Source organism: Lotus japonicus, chromosome 1 (genome assembly GCF_012489685.1).
Source record: "Lotus japonicus ecotype B-129 chromosome 1, LjGifu_v1.2".
NCBI classification, from domain to species: Eukaryota; Viridiplantae; Streptophyta; class Magnoliopsida; order Fabales; family Fabaceae; genus Lotus; species Lotus japonicus.
Genome location: NC_080041.1, coordinates 65,437,272 through 65,464,650, shown reverse-complemented (window position 1 = coordinate 65,464,650; position 27,379 = coordinate 65,437,272). Strand labels below are relative to the sequence as shown.

The 27,379-nt window shown below is 43.2% G+C and overlaps 1 pseudogene; it reads left to right on the top strand.

The window, feature by feature from the left end:
* The first annotated feature begins 6,250 nt into the window (after positions 1 to 6,250).
* On the top strand, positions 6,251 to 26,773 carry LOC130742788 (chalcone synthase 6-like; annotated as a pseudogene).
* The last annotated feature ends 606 nt before the right edge of the window (positions 26,774 to 27,379 follow it).

The following is a 27,379-nucleotide window of genomic DNA, read 5'->3' as shown; positions in this document are numbered from 1 at the left end:
AGACGTGAACAGCCCCCTGGAAATTTCCCCACTTAGTTCCCAATTAAAGAGGTCGGCATTTTCCCCTACCAACTCGTTTAAGCGTCGCTCTTGTTCCACGGTGAGCCTGGGCTCGATCGCCAATAGACCTCCGGTGGTTGCACTTGTGTCCCGTTTCTCGCCGCGCCACTCGCTATCTGTTTGAGCAACGGGCACGCTCTTCTTTTCCTCCCGGAGTCCCTCTCCCTGACTCTTTCTTGACTTCGCCCCTTTTCCGCTTTTGCCAACTTGTCCCCCTTGTCCATCCGAGTCACTCTGGCTCCGTGTTGCCAGACGTTCCTGTTTACCTGCAATTATCCTGATCTAATGACACCTGTGTCTATCGCCAGCCCCTCTCCTGCCATACAAGGTACTACAATGATCATGGCATTTCCTCGCCCTCCTTTGGTCTATCTCTATTTTCCCTATTCTTCCGCAGATTAGTGGGTACTTCACCGCGAGGTGGGCCGTAGATATTACGGCTTGCAGGCGATTCAAAGTGCCTCGCCCTATGATGACATTATAAGCTGCTACAACCTGTAGGACTAGGTATCTTATCCTCAAAAGCTTGGCGTCTTCGCCTATCCCAAAGACTGTGTCCAACTCCACATAGCCGCGTACCCGAACTTGCTTTCCCGAAAAGCCTGCCAAGTGTCCTGTGCATGGCTTCAAATCTTTGTCTGTTAACCCTAACTGTTCGAACGCATCCCCGTAGATTATGTTTGTCGAGCTGCCTTGATCCAGGAGCACCCTCTGCACATTGAAACCGTTAATTCTTACCATTACTACCAGCGGATCATCTGCATGAGGCTTGATTCCCTCAAAATCTGCGCTTGATACCACTATATCCGGGTGTGGGCACCCAAATTGCGCTGGGTACACCTGTATCAATGTTGTCTCCCCCGCTTGTCTTCGTCCCATGTGACACCCGGGGCTGACGAGGGCGGGGAGTGATCGCCGGTGTAGTGAGGCACGGACAAGGAGCATCTCCTGGCAGGCTTCTAGGCGGAGGGTCACAGGAATGAGCCGATCTCACACCCGAACAAGAGGTATTCCGAGACTGTGTAGGGATGGACTATACAGTTGAGGAAGGCATAAAAGATTTGATTGGTACTACTCATGACAACAAGTTGCAACTTCTTTTCGGGAGCCCAACTGATAAGAACTTCATGGTTAAGTGTGCTTGCCTTGGAGCAATATCGTGGTGGGTGACCTCCTGGGAAGTTTTCCCCAGAAGTGCGCGAGTGAGGACAAAGTGCACTGAAAAGACTCGTGTTGTTACCGTGAGGCCAGTCGTCAGATCGGGATGTTACATCCCGCTATTGATATGTCGTCGCCATCCTCGCATTCTACAGCAATTACGTTAGCCGTTTCCATCATTCCTTCATCCTTCTCGCTGTCAGACCCCTCAGTCTTTTTCCTCCTCGTCGCCTGCGGTTGCCTCGCCCTGATTAGCTGCTTGATTTGACCCTTAAGCCTAAAACAGTCGGTGGTGTCGTGGCCTTCTAAGTTGTGGTATTCACACCACTTGAACTGATCATCTGCCCTACACTCTGGGTCCATGCTGCGATCATCTTCCCTGTCTAAGTCTTCGATTCCTGCTTTCAAGAGTTGTTCCGTCAATTCCTTATCTGAGCGCCCTCTCGGCCTTGCTCGCCGGCCCACTCTAGCCGTTCGCCAAGAACTCCGGTATCCGACATCTTCTCTCCCCGCACTGGGTTGCCCTTCCTCGCCTTTCCTAACAAGCCAGTCAGCTTTTCTAACCTTCTGCCCGTGGCTCGCTTCCTCACCCTGTATCCGCTTTCTTGCCAGCGTCGCCCTCTCTTGCTTCCTCTTGTGTACTTCAGTTTCTTCTTCCAGGATATAGCCTTCCGCTCGAGCTCAGACTTCCGCCATTGAGCACGCCCACTCCCTACGTAATTCGCAACTAAACTCCGCTTGGGATAAACCGCTTTTGAAAGCGCACACGCACATGCGTGGCTTCAGTTCCTCAAACCTCGCGGATGCGGCACTGTATCGCTTCATATACTGCTTCAAGGTTTCCCGCTCGCGCTGTCGAATATCAAACAAGTCATCAACCGTTCTTGCGGAGAAATGGTTAAGGAATTTTGATGAGAAGTCACGGAACTTGGCTAGGGATCCTTGAGGGAAGAACATAAACCAGTCCATAGCCACTCCTCGTAATGTGGATGAAAACATTTTACATCTCACTGCGTCAGAGACCGCGCTCATCACCATCTCCGCATTAAAATGAAGCAAATGATCTTGTGGATCAGTGTTCCCATCGTACGTTCTCAACGCGACGTGTGTCATACCGTCCGGCACAGTCACCTCTCGCACTGCCGCCGAGAAAGGTTTGACCTCAGCAGCGGCCTCAGCTTCCTCTTCTTCTTGATTCCACTGTCGAAGGTGATAGTACCTCAATTTCTCCTGGAGGCACTCATTTTGCAACTGTAAATCACTGCTTAAGGCACAGCGTGTCTCTGTACGGCGATGCCTATCCAATCTCGCAGTGCGCGGGGAAGAAATGTAGCCTCGCTCCGGCTCCTTACCATGCTGCTGACGAGAAGGCTCCATCAGGCTCCGCTGCCTAACCGAGAATTCAATAGCAAGTACCTGAATCGCTCAAGTTTCCACAGAAAATTGAACTTCTCCCAATCAAATTACGAGTCACGCAGGGTCTATATCATGATCTTCCAAGAAAGCTGAAAAGGAAATCGTAATAGAGTAACGAGCTTCGCGTAACCAAATCGCGATCCATGTGGTCTGGGAATCGAAATCTACCGATCCCCACAGACGGCGGCAATGTTCCGGTCAAGAACATAGAATCAAGGCATGGTGCCTAGAATGTGTGGAGTGTGATCGGAAATCTTAGAGAGATGAACTCTTAACTGTTTAGAGAGAGAAAATATAACTGAATTTCAATGTTGTTATTGCCAAATGAGCTAAGAGTCCCTTACAATTGGTACTTCTCCTCTATTTATAGGAGCTGAGTTGGGCCTATACGCCTTTAATCTGCCTAGATGGGCCAGTTGGGCCTCGGGGTGCGAGGCCCAAAAGACCTGCGTCTGTCTCGTGCTTAAGTGTGAGCATCCAAGGCGAGGGACCATGGGGTCTTGCCCAGTCCAACAGATTTGTAGGCAAAAGGACACTTGAATGAACTCATCTCACACTCGGATGAGAGGTATTATGAGGTTGTATATGTATAAGACAATAAGACTGCGGAGGACATAAAATATTTGAATGATACTACTTATGACAACGTGTGCGCGTGTTTGCGTGTTTAGTGCCTCGCTGATTTTTTTAAAATTTGTCCTCACGATTATAGCAAGTTTGCCCTTGTCCTTGCTTGAGAGCGTTGCTCCAACAAAGTAGCTAAGTAGCAGGCAAACGCTAATGTGGCTTTATCCACGTCATTCTTAATTAAATTTTAACTCCACATATAAAATTAATAATTAAAATTAAAAAAATGAAAAACTAGAAAATCATTAATCACTAAATTAAATAATTCACACCTCAAATGATTGAACTATGGACCAGCGAAGCTTACAGCTCACTGTTTAACTCCATTGCTACAAATTATTGAATCACTAGAGAAAAAGAAACAATAACTATTCTTAAAGTTGTGCTTAAAGGAACTTAAGTTTTCTTCACCTTAGTAATTGTATATGAATAAGTCATCTTGGGTCACTTGGTGAGTTAAGGGAATGAAGGGATTTGCAGTGTGAAGGGCCAAGGTTCGAATCCTGGCGAAGGAACTAATTTACTAACAATTACTCCCTTCGTTCCTTATTAACTGTCCACTTTGAAGAAATTTTTTTGTTCCTATATAACTGTCCACTTAGAGTTTCAAGAGAGCATTAATTGATGTTTTTCCAAGAAATGTCCTTACATAAGCAATAAATGAAGAAAGATAAAATACATTATAAAGGGTGATATTGGAAAACAAATAATACTTTTATGAAAATCAACACAATTGATTGCTTTCCCTAATTTGTGTGAAACTTCTCTTCCTGGACAGAAAAATAGGAACGGAGGAAGTAACAACTAACATTGATCTATAAAAAAAAAAAGTCATCTTCATCTACCAGATTTCCAGAAAACAAAATTTTCAGAACACAAAACTCAATTTCCACCCATCTACAAAACCATCACAAACCACGAAACACAAATCAATTTCCAAAAAACCAAACATTTTTTTTTCAAATATACAAATTAACTTCTACAACAAGCTCAAGATAAATCAACATCAACTTCGAATACAAACACAAAACCAAAAACATTAACCATCTTCTCAGTCACCCTCTCTCCTCAACCCCGCCAAAGACACCACCACTTCAGAAAAACATAACCCTCAAACCCACAGCCACCAAAAACCTTTTGAATCTCGTGAGAGAGAAGCTATACTATCATTGGGTCGTAGATATAGATCTGAATTACGTCGTCGTTCCAGCCCTGAAAATTGACAAATCTCCCAACCAAAAGATACAAAGATTGAAGCTCTTCTGCTTTAGGTGACCTTAGACATTCACCCCAATGTCACAAAGGTCACCTGAAATCGTAGTTTTATGACCATCATCGTCCCCTTCGCACCACCGCTAGCACCCAAAAAAGTTAAATCAGAGCAATGCAACGAAATAGCAACAAACTCGAGACGACGGTCGCGGTGGCATTCTAACTCGAGATTTGAACTAGATGTGGAGAGGTTGGCGTGTTCCCATCATCCTTTCGGGTCGATTTGCGTTTGATAGCTATGGTAGGGTGACAAATTTTGGTTTTTCGCTTTTGATTTTTCTTCTTCTCATCTTCTTGATCTCCATCCTTCTTTTGAGTGGGACTTTTGGGAGTGAAATTTGGGTTTTGGGAGTTGGGGAATGGAATTGGAGGTTGGATTCGGAATCAGTGATCGCTTAAAAAATAGGAACTGAAATCAGACATGAAGATGAAGATGAAATGAAAGATTGGGTTCAAAAATTAGGATAAAGGTTTATTTATAATTTTATTTGTTAATTATTAATTTTAATTATTTATTTGATATTTTTATAAGCCAAAGCATTGCATTCAAAACAACATAAGGGGTGCTAACTCAAATACAATGGGTAGTTGATCACTCAAAGAAGACTAGAACCAACTAGAAGAGAAGAAATAAAATACAGTAAATAACATGAACAAATGACACATACCACCCGCCAGGATTTAACAATAACCAATCCTTTGACAACGATCCTCGCGAGCCCCAAATTTATAAAGCTTTTAAACAGCAATTAGGATTTGTATTCCATTCGAAGATAGATACAGAGAAATCCCTATTATTTGCTTTCAGCCACAACCAAGATATGAACTGAGCCAATGCCACCCCCCTTTCTACCTCCACCACTTCACCCCGAAACACCACACTATTTCGGAAGAACCATATAGAACCAATTACAACAATCCATGTCGAAAAAATAGCTCTTATAAAATCCCTCCCGCCATCAAACAGTGACCAAATTGCATAAAATGGACCCCCGCCTCGTTTGGAAGAACCTAATTTAAGCCAAGCCACGAGCAGATTTTAGACCACACCCTCCAAGCCACATGAAAAACAAAAAACTAAATGAGACCCATTTTCCACCTCCGTTGAGCACAACACACAGTCTACCTCGGAGTTAGGCGGAAATGTGTTCCTGCGAGCCAAATCAGATTTAGATTGGATTTTGTTAAGCAAGACTCGCCATGCTAAGGCTATAAAACTAGAGAGAGCTTTTGTAGGGCAGAACTTACTAAAAATGTTCCCTTCCACTTCCTGAGATTCCCCTAAGAGAAGCTCATAAGCTGATTTAACATTGTATATTCCTGAACGATCATCCAAGCTCAGGAATCACAGACACCAGCTTTAGGTTAAAAGCTTCTGATTAAACCTTTGAGCTCATTCTCACGCATAATCTCTCTATCAAACAGCTCTCGGGTCCAAGAAAAATTCCAGGACCAGCCACCTTCGCCCCACATCCACATATCAGAGATAGAGGCCCTCTTATGAGAAAAGAATAAATAGTCTCAGAAACAGAACCTTCAAAGGCCCAACACCCCACCATTCATCTTCCTAAACAGAAACTCCCTTCCATCCCCAATTATCCTACTTATTGCATCCCCAAACCAACCCTTTGATCTGGCTCTGGGCATACAGACAATAAATCTCGCCAGCTATACAATAGTGATTTATTTGATATGTGGATTTAAAATTTAGTTAAGAATGATGTGGGTAAATCCGGAATGATTGCATCCCAAAAAGAATCTATGTTTCAAGAGATTCAACTTAATCCTCGTTGCTTTTCTATATTACATTAATGAGAAAAATAAAACGACATAAGAGGAGTACATATAATTTGGGGTATGATGTGGAAAAATAAAAAGACCTAAGTCAGAGATCACTCATCTTGTTTTTTTTTTCGACCTCGGGCGTAGACATGCCTGGTACAGACTATCAACTTGTCAAGCTCTTAGGCCTCAAACCATCCACCAAAAGGTTCATGTTATACCACCAGGGTTGCTTTGCTGGGGGCACGGTACTTCGTCATGCCAAATACCTTGCTGAAAACAATGTCGACGCTCGTGTACTTGTGGTTTGTCAGAGATCACAGTAGTCACATTCCATGGACCCTCCGAGACACACTTGGACTCCTTCGTGGGACAAGCACTCTTTGGTGATGGTGCATCATGTAAGACCTCGTTTTAGGGCATATTATTTAAATAATATTATTTAATAATATTTGATGAATTACTTGTGTTATATGTGATGCCTTTATAAAAGATGATTTCTTATTAGAGGAAATATTAGGTCTTAGTAATGTCTGGACATCGATGTACGCGGCATACGAGCGTTTTGACTGTAATATTGCTAGGGTTCTGCGACGGCGGCCTTTAGGTCAAAATCGGCCCGACAAAGGCGATAAGTTGGCGAAACGAGTCGACGAAGACTATTTCGTGGGACACACCTCAAGGGGAGGTGCTGGGCATATTTCTTAAAATATTCCATGAGGGAATATTCCTTTCTTCTATTTTTTGAGGGTTTTATTTAAATAAAAACCTTTTTTATTTAAATAAAATGTATTTAATTATTTTAAACCTATGGTTTATTAAATAAATAATTTTGTAAATATTTTTGGAGCCTTAATGAAGGCTTGCTCGAATTTTTTGAGATGTAAAAGATGAAGAGGTTTTGAAATTCAAATTTGAGGTTTTATGGTGCATTAAGAGGGAAAACATGGTGGTTAATGCACTTAATCACATGTCCTTGACTTGGTTTTGTGTTGAATGAGTTTTTGAGAGAAACATCTGAAGGGAAGAATTGAATGGGCGGCCAATAGGAGTGAGGAAGAAAGGTGAGGTCTTGTTCATGTTTTTAAGGTGATTTATGGTGTTTATGGAGGAGGAGAAAATCAAGGAATGGAGGCTTTCATGGAGGGACTTGTCTTTGAATGTTTTGATTTTAAAATGACTATTTTAAAAATAAAGATTCCTTCATTTAAAGTCAGCAAGGACTTGTTTTTGAATGCCTAAAATTTGAGGCTTTAATTTCAATTAAATGGAGGATTAAAGCATGGTTTTAAAGGGAGTTTTCGACTAGAAAATAATTTGCAAAGAGGCCCTTGGTTTGACCAAGCTTTGGCCGAATTTTTCAAGTGTTTTGGAGGAAAAAATGCATTCAATTACCCCTTCAATGCCTTGTCCCCTCCTCTCTAGTATAAATAGACCCTCTCCCCGTCTCATTTTCCTCACACCAAGCTCACTTGCTCCTCTTTGCTAGCCGAAATTTCCAAGTGTAGACCTAGCTTCAAGGAACAACCCGAGACTTCTAGAAAAGCATACCTTTGAGGTAAGGCACTTCGGCTACGGCCTAGAATTCTTGATTGTGATTGCATGACTATCAAATGTTAAGGACATTAAGCTAGTTGAATATGCTAGTAAGGGCACTTCGGCCTCGGCCTAGATAAATTGTTTGTGGTTGTGAATGTTAGAAAGCATGATGCTAGAACTATCGATGATATATGTGCTAGATATGCAATATGATAATAATGCCATAAATGTTAGATAATGTTATAATGAACATGTCTATATGCCTAGGGTGTTACCTACATTTATTGATATGCATGCAAGTTACTATGTTATGATATTTTGTTCATACAAGATGAACGCACTAGGCTTAGGGTCTAGTGATGATGACTGACTTGCATGACATGCATTGTAGACCAAGTGACCTGGCCCGGGCTAGGTTGGCCACGGCTAGTGACCTGGATTGGGCTAGTCGATGGTAACATTTAGGGGAGGCCCTGAATAAGGACGAACGTGAAACGACAGTGCGTTGGAGAGGTCCAACCTTGATCATCAAGCTGTTGGGCAGCGGTGCGTTGGAGAGGTCCAGCCCCGATCGTGGAGTTGTGTTCGTCCAGCCTTTCCAAGAGGGATTGACTTATGGATTGGACTAGGCGAGACCCTAGGGTCGCTCGCCCAGGCACGCTAGCCTAGGGCGACGTACAAGCTAGGAAATTGGGCCTTCTCCCGGGAGGCCCAACTAGCTCATTAAGAGAAGTTAGGGGCGCCAAGCCCAACCCCCAAATCTATAAATAGGGGACGGTTACCAATTGTAAAGGACTCTTAGCTCATTGGAGAAATAGCAAGATTGAAATTCGGTTACTTTCTCTCTCCAAGCGGTTACGCTCTTACTCTCTCTAGATTCTCACATCACGATCCTTTCACTCTAGGTACTATACCTCATCTCTATGTTCTTGGATAGAACATTTGACGCCGTCTGTGGGGATCGGTAGATTTCGATTCCCGGACTACGTGGATTGTGATTTAGTTGAGAGAAGTTCGATTTTCTGTGTAATTCTCTTCGCTTTTTGGATTTTTGGTTGAATTCTTGGTTCGCTAGTGAAGTCTGATGGAGACACGTCGTCGACGACGCGATGGAGAGTAGGAGCAGCGGCGCGGCTCGCCACCGCGTCGCGTGAGAGGCAGGCCGCGACGCGAACAGGTCCGTCGCGAGGAATCTGAGCAATTGACTCCTCCTCCGCCTCCACCTCCTCCTTCTCCAACACCTCTGCTACCTTCTCCGCCGTCCTCACCGGAGCAACAGAGGTCACTGGCGCACTCGCCGGGAGCCTCAGGGGAAGGAACACTGCCACCGCAGGCTCCAATCACCGGTCGAGATTGGAGGCGTCTGATCCGCAGTGTCGATGATATACGGCAGCGGAACGATTACTTACAGGAGCAGTTAGAGTATTATCGCTTCGAGCAGCAAGACAAAGGGGAGCGTGAAGTAGAGGCTGTGGCGGAGTTTGAGCCGTTCTCAGCGGCGGTGAGGGAGGTGGCTATCCCGGACAACATGAAGAATATCGTTCTTGAAACGTATAGCGGAAAGACTGATCCAAAGGAGCACCTGCTTTATTTCAACACGAAAATGGTAATTAGCGCTGCTTCTGACGCGGTGAAATGCAGGATGTTCCCATCGACGTTTAAAGGCACAGCCATGGCTTGGTTTACGACTCTATCTCGGGGATCTATCACAAATGTTCGCAACTTCTCATCGAAGTTCCTCGTCCAGTTCACCGCGAGCAAAACCAAGCAGATAACGATCGATGATCTATACAATGTCCGCCAATCAGAGGGTGAAACTTTGAAACAGTATGTGAAGCGATTCAGTGCGGCGTCTGTTAAAATTAAGGAGTCAGAACCACATGCTTGCGCGCGCGCTTTCAAGAACGGGCTGCAGCCAGGAAAACTGAACAGTAAGTTGAGCCGTAAGCCGGCTCGGTCGATGGCAGAGATTCGGGCGCGGGCAAACACTTACATCTTGGACAAGGAGGATGATGCTTTCAAAAGAAAGCGTGCAAAAATGGAAAAGGATGGCGATCAGAGGGACGCATCGTCAGAAGGCAAACAAAGTAAAGAAAAAAGAGGAGGCGGTAAGCGGCGAGATAAGAAGGTAAAGTCAGGAGAGAAGGCCGCGAAGGTACCGTTGTACCCTAGGAAGGAAAGCTTCGAGCGCCGTCGCCCGTGGTATCAGGCCGACTCCCGCCGAAGAGAAGAGTCGGGGAAAATTTTAAGTGCGTATTTGATGGAGCTACTTTGGGAGGTCAAGGCGACACATGCGGTTGAGGAAGGCGAGAAGGAGACCGACCCGCCTCGAGTGGCGATGGATAAAACAAAGTGGTGCGAGTACCATCGCTCGGCGGGCCACGACACTGGGGATTGTTTCACCTTAAAGAACAAGATTGAAAGGCTCATCCGGGCGGGACGCTCACAGTTAAATGACCGAGGGGACCGCTGACACGGCGAACGACAGAAAGGAAATCGGTAGAAAGGAGGTCGTCAGCAGGATGATCGCAGGAGGGACGATCGTCGTTGTACGCTGACCACTGACAAGAAGGAAACGCTGGCAACGAGGAAGAAGGGGGCAGAAGAAACCTTCAACAAAGATCTCGAACCACCAGTTGGGACGATAAATACAATCGTCGGTGGCTTTGGTGGAGGCGGCGACACAGCCTCGGCGAGACGAAGGCATGTAAGGGCGGTGACATCAGTGCAAGAGTGTGAAACCCCATTCGGTTTTCATCACCCAGATATCGTGATATCGTCAGCAAATTTCGAGGGAATCAAGACGCATAAAGATGATCCTGTGGTAGTAATGGTAAGGATCAATAGCTTTAACGTGCGAAGAGTTCTTTTGGACCAGGGAAGTTCTGCAGACATTATCTATGGCGATGCGTTCGATCAGTTGGGATTAACAGACAAGGACTTGATGCCATACACTAGGACTCTGGTAGGCTTTTCAGGAGAGCAGGTATGGGTGCGTGGCTACCTGGATTTAGACACGGTTTTTGGTGTTGATGAGAACGCCAAGCTTCTGCGTGTAAGGTATTTGGTATTGCAGGTCGTGGCATCATACAATGTCATCATCGGACGGAACACGCTCAATCGTCTCTGTGCAGTGATTTCAACGGCTCACATATCCACTAATCTGCGGAAATGTGGGAAAAATTGTGGTCGATCAGAGGAGGGCGAGAGAGTGCTATAACAGCTGCCTTAGTTTGTATGGAAAGAAGGGAGTCGGCGAGGGACACGGGCGCCACGAGATTGAGGTCTTAGAAGGTGATCAAGATGGGCAGGGCGTGCAGGATCAGAGGCGAAACGGACCAGGAAGATTGGAGAAAATGATTGATCGAAAGATAGAAAGCTTGAGGAACAGCCAAGGTCAGGGAAGGTTAGATGGCAGAACAGGAAGAGACGGACAATTCACGGATGCACATGCAGAGGAGCGCTGGGAGAACGTAATAGAGGGTTTCGAGATGTATAAATTCAGCAGAGGAGTGCTAGCGATCGAGCCAGGCTCACGACCAGTCAAGAAAGGTGCCTAGAGAAGCTAGTAGAGGACAATTTTGACCTCTTTAGTTGGAGTCAGAAGGATGCGACGCTTTAGGGGCTGCCAAGATTCAGGAAGCCGACTCTCTCGGGTACGGGCCAAGAAGAGAGAAAGGAAAAAGGGGCAGTGGTACAAGGAATGGATCAGCGGAGCCTCCAGCGCGGTGGCGGCAAACGAAGCGGTCACAAGGTACTTGAGCGACCTCGAGACAAGCCAAGGGCAGGGAAAAGGAGCCCAGCGTGCCGCCGCGCAGGTAAGGGAAAAGGAAAGGCAGGATATTGGAAACCAGTGGGGTCGGCAATTTGTAAACCTGGGGCAGCTAGGCGCGGAAAGCAGAGAAGCGAGTTAAGTGAAGTCCCTCGCTACTGTGGGGCGAGTTGGCGAAAGGATCAACCTCGCAACGACAACGAGTGGGAGGCAAGCACATCGGGTTTAAAGGACGAAGTTCTCGGCATGGTGCTCTGATCTAGGGGGCTGAAGACAACAGCAAGGACGCGTCGAGGGAACTGAAGAACTAGGACAAAAATAAAGATGCACTCTTTTTCTCCACCACGGGAGTTTTTTTAACGAGGCATCCCTCGAATGTAAAATCTTTTTATAAATCAAATACAAAAGGATATTCCCAGCAATACTCCTAGCTCGAATAAATTATTACGATCCCCCGGTGGGAAAAATTCCTTGAAGGTGGCGATCCCAACCCGACCTTGATGTCTGGGGATCGCTCCGGAGAGTCTGGCGCGAACCGCCGCTGCTCAATTAGCAACTCAACTAAAATGTCACGGTCGCCTGGTGGGAAAAATTCCCTGAAGGTGGCGATCCCAACACGACCTTGATGTCTGGGGATCGCTCCGGAATTTCCGGCGCGAACCGCTGATTACTCGTTGGCGATGTGTGCGGATAAGTTACTTATCCCAAAAGCCTCCCCGAAATATGGGCGAGCAAAACCTCCCCGAAATATGGGCAAGAACACAAAGCTAGGCTAAGTCTCGGGAAACCCACATGGCCATTGGGACCCCAACAACTGTAAGTCCTCGCTAGGACAAAACTGGCAAGGCCACACCTGATCTTACGAGAAATATGGTGTGAAGAAAGCGGTTCAAAACTGAGCAAAATTCCTAGTTTTCTTTGGCACACATTCAAAATCGCTACACGAAATCTAGACCTAAAGGCGTAAAACGAACACGTGGAGAAAATATGGCAGGGCGGTGAAGAAAAGAAGATGGACGAAACTGCAACAAAATTCTATTCATTAACATAGAGAAATATTAATTACCAAAGGGTAAGGAAAAATCAATACAAAGTAATCAGACTGCATTAACATTTTCTGCTTTCCTTGCGTTTTCAGCAGCCGCAAAGTATGCAGCGTCGAAGCCTGGAGGATAATCAGGGCCGACCAAACCCTCGGGGTGACCTTCTTGAAGGCTCCCATCCCGCTGAGATCTATTCCCTCATAAAGGTATTAGACCTGGGCTTTAGTGAGGAAGAAGCCGCAACCGCACTCTTCCACAGCCTCAGCAACAGCTTCGACCTCCAACCTCGCTCGAAGGGTTTTGGCTTCAGAGGCCGCCCGGGTTTCCGCCTCCGCAACAGCTTTGGTTTTTGCTTCGAGTTGGGTCCTCACCTCGGCGAGAGACTCGTTCGACAATGCCAAATCGCTACGCAGGGACGCAATCTCCTTGTCTTTGGCGATACAAGCTGCCTACTCACGGTAATTGCCTCGGCCCTCATCTCCAACTCCTTCTGCAAGTCGTCCAGCTTGTCCTCCAAGTCCTCCACTCTCTCTTCACAAGCGGATAAGTCAGCCTCGCAACCCTCATCTCGATACCCAGGTTGTTCAGCTTAATTACCTGGGCCGCCACCTGAGTCAACAACTTGTCACGCTCGCCGTACGCTTCATGCGTGGCAAGACGATAACTCTCAGCCTTCTGACGGAGCTCTTCAACTTCAGCGGCAGAGGCCGAATCCTGGGATAACTTGGCGAAGAGACACCCCGCGCGCAGGAGACTCGAGATGGCTTCTTGTGCCACACCATCAAGGTCAGGATTCTCAACTCCTTTCATACTACCAAAGAAAGGATCAGTCAGCATAAAGTCGACAGGAGTGGGTTGCTGGTTTGAAGGAGAACTCTCCTTCTCGTCAGCGTTCAGATGACCGACGGCGGGAGAAGAAGGGCGAGGGGAAGGTGAGACGGCAGGAGCTTGATCCTCATCACTACGACTCGCTGTGTGGACTGGGGAGGCCCTGGTGAGCCTACCCCAGCTTTTTGGGATGGATGGTCAGAAGAGAGGATTGTTTGGGGGACATCAGAAGCAGCGCCCTCAGGAGCACTTTTACCAATAAGAGTCTCCTTGGGAAGGGGCGAGGATCCCGCCTCGCCCTTGGGGTTTGGTTCATCCTCGCCCACCATGCCTTGGCGAGGAACAGATGACTTGCCGGTTTTTGTTCCTTTGGCTTTCTTCTTTTTCTTTTTCAGCGGAGGGATCGCTGCTTTGGTCCCTCCATCCGTGCCAGGATCAGCCTCTTTGGATTTGCGGGATTCCTTCATTAGGGAAGGGAGAGCGGTGTTGTTGGTAGGACCCGGCGCCGGCTCGTCAATCTCCGGAGGAATGACAGCGTCAGGCGTTGGCTCGCTGGAACCAGGAGCAGCAATGTCTGGCGTTGTCCCGCCAACCTCAGGAGAGGCAGTATCGATTGTAGATCCTGACGTAAGCTCAACCGATGTGGACCTTCTGGCCCGTTTCTTTGGGGGAGGGATGGTGGTCTCAGCGTTAGCATCCACAACAACGCGCCTTCTCTTACTTCCGCTAGTATTGAAGACGGGAGGAAACTCGAACCTTTGGCGGCCAGGGCACGCTCCACTTCGACCTTAGTGAAATTCATTCCTCCTAGGAATGAACCGAGGGTGTTCTTGCGAGCGGCTTCGAGCAACTGTGAGCACTCGAGGACCGGAAGCCCAGCAAGAAAGCTAAGGATGATTTTATCTTCATCACTCAGCAACGCATCTGATGGCAACTGAACAACGCGGGGGCTCCTGGTCTAGTAGAAAGGAAACAGGGCAGTCCCATCCCGAAGGGTGAAAGCCTCAGGGTAAGTGGGATGCACGGTTATGCGAAAGTACCGGCGCCCGGCTCCATCTTGACGTTGCTCTTGTAGGGGTAAAGACGTTGTCGGCCCGTGCGCGATTTTAGAGAAACCCACCCTGGGGTTTGGGTTTTTAAAGACTTTGGCTCCACGGCGTAGAAGTAAAAGAAGTGGGCGGTTTTTGGTTCAAGACCAACAGCGTTGCAAAGAATCTCAAAACACCGAATGAAGGCCTATGCATTCTGATGGAGTTGGCATGGGGCCACATTGATTTCCCTCATAACTTGGCAAAGGAAGGGGGAGAAAGGCAGTTTGATTCCCAGGTTGAGGAATAAATACTCGTAGACGTAAAAGAAGTGGGGTCTCTTCACGCCATGATCAACCGCACGGTGCTGCCAGGGCCGGCGAATCTTTGGGCACCTCCCGGTGACAAGAATGTCTTCAAGAGACTTCTCGTAACAAAGCCCACCGGCCTGGCGGGCCGTCTCAGTAACGGACTCATGAGAGGACTGCTCAGAAGGCTGACAAATGGCCTCCTGAACGGGGGTTTTATCTGTGGACTTGGGAAGGGTGGCAAACACCCGGCGCCAGAAGGCGTCGATTTCCCCCTCGCCAAGGGGAAGTCCTCCGGAGGGAGGAAGGTCAACCGGAGGCGGAGATGCGGGAGCAGTGCTTCAGGATTGGGAATATTTTTTAGTACGGCGTGGGGAAGTCATTCTTGCCAAGGTAAAAAGTGAGAACGTAGATGGAAGAAGGTGCTAGGGTGTCAATTTTAGCGGGTTATGAGGATTCCATAAGTGGTGAATGATGGAGCAAGGGGGAATTTAAAATTTAGGGTAAGTAGCAGTTGGGAAATCGTGTCTCATCGTGGCAAGATGAAATGATTACTCAAGGGAGCGTGACGCGGATTTTGGGGAACGGGAATGGCACATTAAATGAAAAGTTACAACGGCAGAAGCTCATTGGATTGAATTCAAATTGACAGGCTTTATTATGATTTGAAGGGATATTTCGGAGAGAGCGGTTGAGATTCTACAGATTCGTTGACCTTTGTGTTATTTCAGTACATTACATGTGGCTTACACGCGTCAAGCCACCATGGTCCATGGCGATTAGGGGTGTCCACCGGTCGGGTTCGGTCGGTTTCGGGCCCAAAAAGCTCCACTGACCGAACCCGCATGGCATAAAACTGGGCCCGTAACCGACCATGAGATGTGTCGGTTTGGATCGGTTTCGGGTTGGTCGGGTAACGGGCGGGTCGGGTCGGTTTCACCGGGTTTTGCAGAGACCCTATTTTCATGAACATAGAACCCTAATTTCAGTAAGATGAACATAGTCAGAACCCTAATTTTTCAGTAAGATGAACATAGAACCCTAATTTTTCAGTAAGATGAACATAAACCAAACCAAGAACAAAATCGATGTCAGATCAGATCCGGAGAGAACGATTCCATTGCTTTCCTCATGCGAAATAGATTGTTCACTTCGTCCTTGCGATTTCACATCAGAATCGATGGTAACGAAGATGAACAGACTATTTCGGATCAGAGAAGCATGGAGGATGAAGCATGCAGGTGCACTGTGGTGGTGGAGTGGCTAGGGTTTGAGATATGTGAGGAGATTCTGAGATGTGTGATGGAGATTTCGAAGTGGCGGCAGAGAGGAGGAGGAGGAGAAGGGTGGTGGCGGGAGGATGAGGAGAAGCGTGGTGGCGGCGCAGTGGATGGCGGCGCAGAGGATGAGGAGAAGGGTGGTGGCGGTGCAGAGGATGAGGTCATGGGGAGAAGGGTGGTGGCGGAGCAGAGGAGCGGCGAGAAGGTAGGGTTTGGAGAGAAGAAGAAGAGGAGAAAGGTGGTGGCGGCGGGGAGAACTAGGGTAAGGGAAGAAGAAGAAATGAAGAAGTGAAGAATGGAGAGTGAAAGAGAGAGGAGCCGGGTTAATACTAGGGTTTGGGTTTGGGGCTTTGCGGTTGGGCTGAATTTTTTTGGGCCGGCTGAATTTTTTTTTTTATATTAGGTTCGGTCGGTTCGGTCAGACTGGGCTCCAAACCGTGACCGACCGAACCAAACCAACCAGAGCCGGTTTTTTTTAATCCTCAACCCGCCACCCGACCCGCCCGAACCGAGGAGGCCTTTTTTTGTAACGGGCCGGTCGGGTTCGGTCGGTTCAAAAAATTTTGGACAGGCCTAATGGCGATCACTGCTGAAGCGGGACGAGGGAGCCGAGCACTGTCACCGCAAGCCCACTTGTGGACTCGTGGGACCGAAGGGACTTGCTAGGGAAACCAAAAAATTAGTCTTAGGCTTTAGTTACCGAGCCATGTTGGCAATTGTCTAAGTCATTAGGCTTTAGCGTTAGTTAGTCTTCTCATGATCGTCGCCTCAGGTTTCTTCTTAAAGATACACTCAACTCTCATGCTTCGAGCTCGGTGTCTTGTGGACTTGTGGACTAGGCGAGACCCTAGGGTCCCTTGCCCAGGCACGCTAGCCTAGGGCGACGTGCAAGCCAGGAAATTGGGCCTTCTCCCGGGAGGCCCAACTGGCCCATTAAGAGAAGTTAGGGGCGCCAAGCCCAACCCCCAAATCTATAAATAGGGGACGGTTACCAATTGTAAATGACTATTAGCTCATTGGAGAAATAACAAGATTCAAAATTCGGTTACTTTCTCTCTCCAAGCGGTTACGCTCTTACTCTCTCTAAATTCTCACATCACGATCCTTTCACTCTAGGTACCGTACCTCATCTCTATGTTCTTGGATAGAACATGGATATCCAAAGCGTCTGCATGCATGTGCACGAGCATTGACTAACAATAACTTAGAACTATGAGATAGTTCCCTATACCTGTGAAACTTAGAACTTAATATAGTTCCCCTACTTGTGAATGTTAGCTTAGGGAAGAACTTGATATTGATAGGGTAGTATACCCTACTTATGATGTGTGTGTGTGTTAGAAGTTGACCCTTGCTTGTTTGTTGTTTGTTGTTTGGGGCGCTTAACGCCTAGACAGCAAGCATGCGTGTGATCAGTCGAGATGCGGCCCTATACCTGCTTGACGTGGACGGCGGCAAGGCTCGAGACAGCGACCGCGCGACTGATGGTTCAGCTATGGGATTGGCGAGAGCAGAGGATGCAAGCGTCGTAGGAGTCCTTGGAGGGCATGCGACCTATTGAGTCTGTACTTGGGGGTGAGCCGAGTTTGTTTATAGGGTTCGAACCTGACCTAGAGACCTTCTTGTTGTGTTGGCTCGGGGGCGATCGAACACTAGTTTAATCATTATGTTTTAATTTGAAAGAATCATTGTACGCTTCCAAAGCTTTTATTAATAAAATGAATTATTTAGTCTATTTCTCCAATTACTATTTCTCTATTTGTAAGCTATGTTCGAAAAGGTTTTTATTTCGGCTAAAATTTACCCACGTTTTCGAAAAAGATTAATAAAGTGACCCCCGAGATTTAGGGATGTTACACATCAGCTGTGATTGTTGGTTCCAACCCTAACACATGCATTGAACGACCATTGTTTTACCTTGTGTCCGCCTCTGAGACAATCCTTTCAAACCTAGAAGGTGTGATTGAGGGACACTTGCGTGAGGTGGGACTCACATTCCACCTCAAGGAAAATGTTCCCCAATTGATTGGAGAGAACATAGAAAAAAGCCTTGAAGAAGCATCTGATTTCACCCACTTGGAATCACTGATTGGAACTCGTTGTTTTGGATAACCCACCCGGGTGGCCCTGCTATCTTGAGGAAAATTGAAGCAACACTGGGGTTGGATTAAAAAAAGTTAAGCGCAAAAAAACGTATTCTAAGTGAGTATGGAAACATGTCGAGTCGGGGGCGGACCCACTGCATAGTGAGGGGTTTAGTTGAACCCCCTGAAAAATAGAAAATTTTCACTTACCCCCTTGTATAGTTTTTATTTTGAACCCCCTGAGAGTTTTAATTTGCACCAAAGACCCCATTTACTCCTCTTTCTTTCTCTCACACACGTACAGACTCACTCATCCTCACCCTCTTTCTCTCGCACTCTCACTTCGCTACCCAGGTCTGCGACTCTTCCTCTCTATCTCTGTTGCAGCGTTTCGATTTCTCATGCTTTGGATTGTTGTTGAGAAAATTTTCCTTTCCCTGCTGTGTTTGATATATACGGCTCAAATTTTGGGGCTAATTCATCAATGTTAATTTTTTGAAATAAAAGATTGAAATTTAAGGTTTAGTTGTTGAACTTGGAACTTGAGTTGCAGTGCTTGGTTGAATTTTGGACTTTGGTGCGTCAATCTACTAGGGCAGTGGACAAAACAACATTTGAATATATTACTTGATACAGAATTTAGGGTTGAGAATTGGGACTTTGATTGTGTGTGTCAATCTAATTGGGGGGAATAGAAAAAAAAAAACAATGCAATAAGGAATTAGGAATATTCTTGATATAGAATTTGGGATTGAAACTTGAAACTTTGATCATTGTGGGTTGTGATTGTGATTGATCAAATACCAAAATGCTTGTGCTTGATCAATAGTAATGAAAATTAGTCAAGTTACATTTTTCTCTATGGATTTAGTTATTTTCAGATCTTGGAACTGGTTACGGTGCAGGGGGAAGGATTTCAAGTATTCAGCATATGAATGGACAAACAATCCTAGTTTGTGCCTGGCTAGAATATTTTAAAGTTTAAACGGTTGCTTTACTGTAGCTGTTTGGACAAGATATTGAGATATTGGTCCAAACTTAAGTGGAACATTTTTTGTGCCTTGGCAGAGAATGTTAGCTAGTGGAGTTGGCCTTGTCTCAGAGAGGAACGATTTTGAACCTGCATCAGGTCATGTGAACCAATTGTTCCATTATTTAGACCATGGCTTTGATTTCTTAATGAAGGGTCTGCTACATTTCATCTAAGGAGAAGTCACTATTGGGACTGTTATAGCTAATAGCTACTTGCTATCTGTGGTGGCTCTAATTTTGCTTTAGAGGGATGATTTAGATTTCATCGTGGCTTAATTGCACTTTTCATCCCTGATGTTAGGCCTTTGTGCAATTTCAATCCCCTTTGTTTAAAAGGAGCAATTTTGGTACACAGAAGATTAATTTGTGACAATTGGGTCCTTCTGTCAGATTCCAGTTAGTTTCAAACGGATTTTACATAGGTGTCACTCATTAATGACGTGGCCTGACACATTTTACCACTTAGATGCCACTGGACTCCATGTAATTAAAAATAAAATAAGTTTTTTTTACGTTAAAAATAAAATAAGTTAAAATTTTAAAAGTACAAAAATTATAATTTATTTAACTTCATTGCTAATCAAATCATTTATCTCTATCTGGAAATAAAATACAGAAGCAACAAAACAACAAAAATAAATTCCATAAACAAAAATCAAGTTTTCTCTTTCCTTCACCTAAATCCAAAACAACAAAAAAGAATAATCCAGAAAGAACAACAAATCTAATATCAATCATGATCTTCATCTTCATCCCCAAAACACCAAAAACCTCTTCCCTTTACCCAGAAACCAACCTGATATACCGCTGCCCTTTACTCAGATGGCAACAACCCAAACAAAACAAGCATAGATGTCCAGTAAGGCAAAGAGGAAAAGAAAAAGAAAAATGCACACGCATGTGCTTAGGGGAGACTAGAAGAACAAATCCAGTTCTACCATTAGGAGAATCATCAAGTTGGAGCCATAAATTACCGCTCCACTCCGCCGTCACAGGACCTTCGAAGCCCTATTCGCATCAATCGCTCTGCATGCAGACCCTTTCCCCTCTTCTTGTTCTCTTTCTTCGATCTAGCTTTCTCTCAATCTGGAGACGCGCCACCGTTCCAGAGACAACATGGATCTGCCTTTCTCTCGATCTGGAGGCGCATCACCGTTCCAAAGATAACCTCGATCTAAAATTCTCTCGATCTGGATTCCTCTCTTCGTGTGTGAAGATGAAGGGGAGGAAGATGATGGTGCTCAAAGGAAAATATCAGTGTGGATTATGGAGAGCATGCGAGGTCATGTCCGGTGTGGCTTGATGTGTTGGGTTGAGGATTCAGGAAAGTTTGGACGGATGGTGGCTGTAGCCTGTAGGCTGCCATGAAGGTTCAGATGTGAGATGTTAAAAATTTGGGATTAGGGTTCAATTGGTTTTAATTTTATTTTTTAATTAAATTGTTTTATTTTTCATTTTTCTTTTATTTATTTATTTACTGATGTGTCATCCATGGTGGTGTAATTAGTAAAAAAGAATCTAAATAAGAATATTCTGTTTGAAATTTAATGGCAACTGACAGAAGGACCTAATTGCCACAAATTGATCTTTTATGTACCAAAATTGCTCCTTTTAAACAAAGGGGATTCAAATTGCACAAGGACCTAACATCAGGGATGAAAAGTGCAATTAAGCCTTTCATATTTTATCCTTCTTCCTTTTGTATTCCTTTATTTTATATAATGTTGATCAATTTGTAACGGTTTGGGGCATCCCATTAATTTATTTTGGCCTTTCAAAAATAAAATAAAAAAATATGTGCTACATTTGAGTGAAATGTGTGTTGATGTGATTTTTTATCTCCCTTGGTATAAGAATTTTGATTATGGTCTGTTTTTAATTTTAAGAAGGTCATGGACTCTGAGCTTATTGTTCAACGATTTCAGAATATGAAATCGCGTAGACAACTATGACTTGTATAATTTCTTATTTATGAACATATTAAAGTTATTTTTTATTATATTTTTATCGATGTGTTCATTTGAAAAATTTGAACCCCCTGATCCTGGGGTCCTGGATTCGCCACTGTGTCGAGTGCATGTGTTATTTTCATTCTAGATGAGATGAGAAGGAGGTCCATGGAGGAAGGAAAAGCCACCACCGGTGAAGGACTGAAATGGGGTGTTTTACATGGATTTAGCCCTGGCTTGACCATGGAGGCAATAGCTTTGCAAAGCGCCACTATAGACATGGATAACTAGTATATACTATATATGGCCGTGTGAGAATACAATATAAAGTATAAAGAATAAAACAAAAAACTATGTATACCTTGTTTGTGTGTGTTCTTAATTACCATAGCTAAGTTCAAAAAAAAAAATTACCATAGCTTGGTGTTTAGTGCTTATTTTTACGTATGATATATAGTAGAAAGTTTGATATTTATACCTGATATTTTATCATTGGTTTTAGTCTAAACAAAGAAGATGAACATGTTAAAATGTATTTCTTTTCTTATTTATTCACAAAATAAGAAGGTAACATGAGAAACATTTGCACTTTATCTGAACAACCAAAAAGGATTTATATTGCTAATCATGAAAATGCGGTCAAAACAAGTTTTAGCTTACATATGAACTTTTATATATTGCTAATATAAGCCCATAAAACCTTCCCTCAATTACAACCCTATTTAATCCTTATTTGGGCATTTCAGTATGGGATTATAGGTGACCAACAGAACCGCTACAATTATCGGTATTACCGATTATAATTATCGGTATAACTTGTATTACCACTATACAATAAATGGAATGCTTAAGGCCTTGAGTATTACTCCCTATGCTCAACAAAGATTGTTTTTAAGATTGTGACACAAAGTGTAAGATGACAATTATTGACGGTATAATGATTTTACTAGTATCATGTGTATCTATTAAATTCTACTTGGATATAAAAGAATGTAGTTAATAGATAAGAGCTGTAGTTGGTTGAAATGAAAGGTATATATGAAAATTATTCGAAAAAAATGTATTGATTTTATAAAACAACAAACATTTTGAAATATTGAAAATAAAAAATACTCAAAACTGACAATTTTTCTGGAACGAAGGAGTATTATCCAAACAACTAATTTAATTTTATTGCAAGTCCAAACACACTGTTTAGGGGTATTGCTCTTCTCATAGTAACAGCGCGCAACTAAACTACTCCCATCTATACCTTTAAAACCTTCAAATTGTTGCAATCACCATAAGCATTGATGAGCTCTTGCCAATGGAGTTCTTTATAAGTTCATTTTACCCAATTCTCTTAGATTAAGAAAAGTAGTTACAAGTAATAAATTTGTAAAAGAATTTATTCACTTTCCTAGATTAACCTTATTTAATTTCTTATAAATTTTTCTCTCCAAGTTATTATTTCAAAATCTCATTATCTCTTTCATATTAAATATGATTATAGTTTTGGGAAAAAATAATTAATGCTTCATTGATATTGTAAATGGACTTATATTTAGGAACAAGAAAAACACTCAAAATTGGTCTTATAATAAGTAACGGAGAGAGTACCTCATAACTATCTGATTTGAGAATCTTCGATATGTAACAGTCACCATATATATGCATTGAGCTCTTGCCTCTTGAGTTCTTTAATGCCTAATAACTCTCTCATTTGAAAAGCATTGATCGTAAAGTAATCAGTCCCTCGGCACCGCTCAACCTGTTTCGAGCGCCTTCTGTGTTAATAAAGCAATCAATAAAGAATAATTATATCTTCACATCTCATTTTTGAGGTGTAGAGAGGTGGAGGAAGAAAGAGATATGAAGAAAAGAAAGAGAAAGTAAAGATGCGATATGTGATTTGATTGATAGAGAAAAGCAAAATAAATAGAAAATGAAGGTGAAATAGGAGTGAAGAAGTGTATATATATCATAACTCATCAATAAAAAATTGTTAAAAAAATGTTAAAGTGAGTTTCCTTTGACACGCACACGCGAGCTTTCTATTTCATGGGCTTCCTTTAGCACATTCCTTAATGGCGAATAAGCATGGCTACTTGCAGGCCCATTAATCAGCAATGCACCGTGTCCCTTTGAAGGGCTTGATGACCATGCACCTCGTCACCTCCTCTTGTTGGTTGGGATAGGTTTCGTTATTTAATTTGGAGCAACTAGTTAATGCAGCCAGCATTACAGCTTATAAATAAGATTTCTTTTGTTCTGAAAATATGAAGGAGAAAGCACTTTAATTAATTTCAGCCTTAAAAAATATAGCAGTGCTATATGACACGACTGATTTCTGTCGTGTCATGCACGAAATACATTTTTTGGCGGTTTCAAACCGCCAGAAACGCATAAGTGCCACAAATTGCGAAAACCCAACTCGCAATTTCTGGCGGTTTTAACACTACAAGCGGCTTATAACCGCCACAAATTGACTTCGTGCATTACACGAGAAATCTGTCTCGTGCACTATGGCATTTTCCTAAAAAATATCTATTTTGGGTAAGAATTAAATTCAACATGAGTAACCAAATGGAGAAGGTAGGAGAAGTACAAAATTCCAAGAGTGTGGGTGTGGCCACTATCCTAGCCATTGGCACAGCAATTCCACCCAATCCCATCCTTCAGGCAGATTATCCTGATTTCTACTTCCGGGTCACCAATGCTGATCATCTACACAGCTTGAAGCTAAAGTTCAAGCGCATATGTATTTTTTCTTACTCGCTATTTTGATAAGGATTTAATTTATAAAAATGGAATTACTCAAATCTAATTCGGTAACTGTAAGACTTTTTTTAAATTTACAGGCTACAGCAGTGCATAACAAATCAGCTCATTTTTTAATTATAATTTTTTTGAAATGTAAATTATAATTAAATGAGATCTACCTGAAGGCGTTAAAAGAAATATATTAATATATGTATCTTTTGTAAATTTTTCATTGAAGTTTTGTAAACAAAATTGATCTCTAAAATAAGTAAGTACAGTGTTTATTTTGGATCTTAACTCGTATATCTATTAGAGTAAAATTGCTTTTTTCCGTATGTAACAAAAAAAAATTGCAATATGTTTAGTACAATTGTACAAATGAATATTGTAGTGTTTTTCTTAGAATATATACACTTTGGATTAGTTCAAAAATATACACTTTTGATTCATTAACTTTGATCTCTTCCTAATTACATCAATTATTATGTCCCTTTCTTCTTTCCCATTTAATCATATCTCTTTAGGTATCAGATGGAAATGGAGTATGATCAAGAGATTATTTTACGTGCATATTCGTTGTCACATGACATGTACGTATACATGCCGGTGAAAACACAAAGATAGAGAAACGGCATATTGTCCTCAAAGAAGAGTTTCTGAAGGAGAACACAGACACGGGAACATACGAGGATCTTCCATTGGAGAAAAGACTACAACAACCAACTGAAGAGGTAATCAAACTCGGCGAAGAAGCTGCAATGAAGGCCATAAATGAATGGAGCCAATCCTCATCAACAATCACACATCTTATCTTCTACACCTCCTCGTGCTATGGCAGCGTTCCAGGTCCGGATTGTCATCTCAGCAAACTTCTTGGTCTCGGGCCTACTGTCAACAGGCTCATGATGTTCGCTCACGGCTGTCATGCTGGCGGCACTGTTTTACGCGTTGCCAAAGACATTGCAGAGAACAACCCTGGTAATAGAATTTGGGGTTAATTAATGGTTAAATTAATCTTTAACTTTGTATGTGAGTTTGATTTTATTCCATCGACGGAAAAATAAATTAGTCATTTTTCTGCCGAATGACTAAAATCAAACTCGTTTACAAAATCAGGTACTAATTTAACCATTAACCCTGGAATTTCTATATAACTCCACAACTAGTTCTTAAGTAAGAGCATTTTTCTTCTAAAATGATTTTAACTGGGATTATAATGTTTGTTTCCTTACCATTTTAATGTAGGGTCACGCGTGCTTGTCGTGTGTGCTGAGACCACATTCGCCTCATTTCAAACTCCTAGTGCTTCCCATGTTGATGGTCTTATAGGGCATGCTCTTTTCGGGGATGGTGCAGCTGCTATGATAATTGGCACAAATCCTAATCCTTCCACTGAACATCCAATCTTTGATCTCGTTTTAGCTTCACAAACAACCATACCTGACACTCAGAATGCAATCAGAGGACATTCACACGATATGGGTCTAGTTTACTATTTAGATAAAGAAATTCCAAATATCATATCTAGCAATGTTAAGAAATGCTTGATTGATGAACTGGGTTCAGCAGGTTTCGTGGACAGTATTGATTTGAACAAGTTTTTTTACGCAATCCATCCAGGTGGACCAGTTGTGCTGAGTAAGGTTGAAGAGGAGCTAGGGTTGAGTAAAGAGAAGTTGTGGGCGAGTTGGCATGTGTTGAGGCATTATGGAAACATGTGGAGCACAACGGTGATTTTTGTATTGGATGAGGTGAGGAAGAGGTCTAAGGCTGAAGGGAAGACCACAACCGGTGAAGGGTTAGAGTGGGGAGTTTTATTAGGTTTTGGTCCTGGTTTGGCAGTGGAGACAGTTGTGTTGCGTAGTGTGTATCTTGAGGAATAGTAACATTATATTAAGGTTAGGATATAATACCCTCGATGAGGTGTACCAACAGAAACTTGTTATGATATAATTAAGTCAGCAGTTCCCTTTTTACTTAAATATTTAGTTTTTGTAAATTAAACCTTATTTTTATTTTCATTAGTTATTAAGTAGTCCCTCAGTTATTGTAGCCAGTGTTTTAAGACTCGGACCGGCCGGTCCGACCGGGACTCGATGACCTGACCGGTCCGAGCCACACTTCAGACCGGTTAAGCAAGCCACTCGGCTGGAACCGCTTTAAACCGGCCGGTTTAATGATCAAACCGGTGACTCGGCCGGTTTTTTGATTGAACCGGCGAGTCACCTTTTTTTTTTTGGTCAATGCCAGTCCCCTTTTCATGTTTTTTTAATTTTTTTTTAAGTTTGTTGACGTTGGGCCATTCAAATTGTTTTTTTGGAAGCCCGTTTACCTAATTATTTAATATATTGGGCCATTCAAATTGTTTTTTTTATCCAGTTGCAAACATTATGTATGTAGTAGACAAAAAACGCAATATTATGTTTAAAACTGCTGCCAAGAGGAATCGAACTCAAGCCATAAAGGAGATATGGAGGAACCTAACCACTGCACCATCACTTTGTTATTGATTAGATACGTGTTTTATTAAATATATATTATATATATATATTGCATTGGATTTTAAAACACTGATTGTAGCTATGTAACTTAACTCAGTAAATATTTTTAATGTTTTGACCATAAATTTTCCTCTTGCTTGAAACTGTATATGCAAGACTATTTCTTCATCTTCCTTGTCAATTCTTCCTCCTTTCCCCTTACCCCATAACACTCATTATAGTAAGAGAGCCCCATGGAGAGGTCCGCTAGCATCTCATCAAGAGGATGAGCCCCATGGAGAGCCCCATGCCCCCTCCAAGGATGCAGCAAACTTAATAAAAAAAGTAGGCATGTAGCCTCTGCCAAGTCTAAGACAGAGAGAAATTCATGATGCATCATCAATCAAAGGATTTAGCTCATACATATGATCACAAATAGATCAAGAGTTGAATTTCAGGCTGCAACCATGTACTATCGCATTATAAACCTTAACTAGCACATTACACACTCCCAAATGAAGCTTCCACAAAATTCCTATGTCAGTAGCAAGGGCAATAATGCAGAACTAGCTTTTAACAGAAATGATAATTAAATGTTGAAAATTCTTAACCACCGGAAAACATTATTCTCTTGATTTTCAAAATAATAGGAATTGATCATTCAAATTGAATGGAATATTGACTTGCAATATACCAACCTGAAATACAATACTCTGCATGAAACTGCCAAAATAGCAGATTATAACTCACGTAAAACACCTCTATATATACTACAGTTTCTGACCTGCTTATGCTTACAGAAAGCACTTACAACAGTTTCTGATGATGCCTTCAGCTTTTTACCCTCTATAGTTGTGTCTTTCTATGTCATGTATACAAAAGTTAGGAAGATATCTACCAGTTTTACAGCCTACCACCACCTAAAAAATGCACCAAATGTGAAATAATTGAGTATTAACAGTAAAAAACTGCAAAGTTA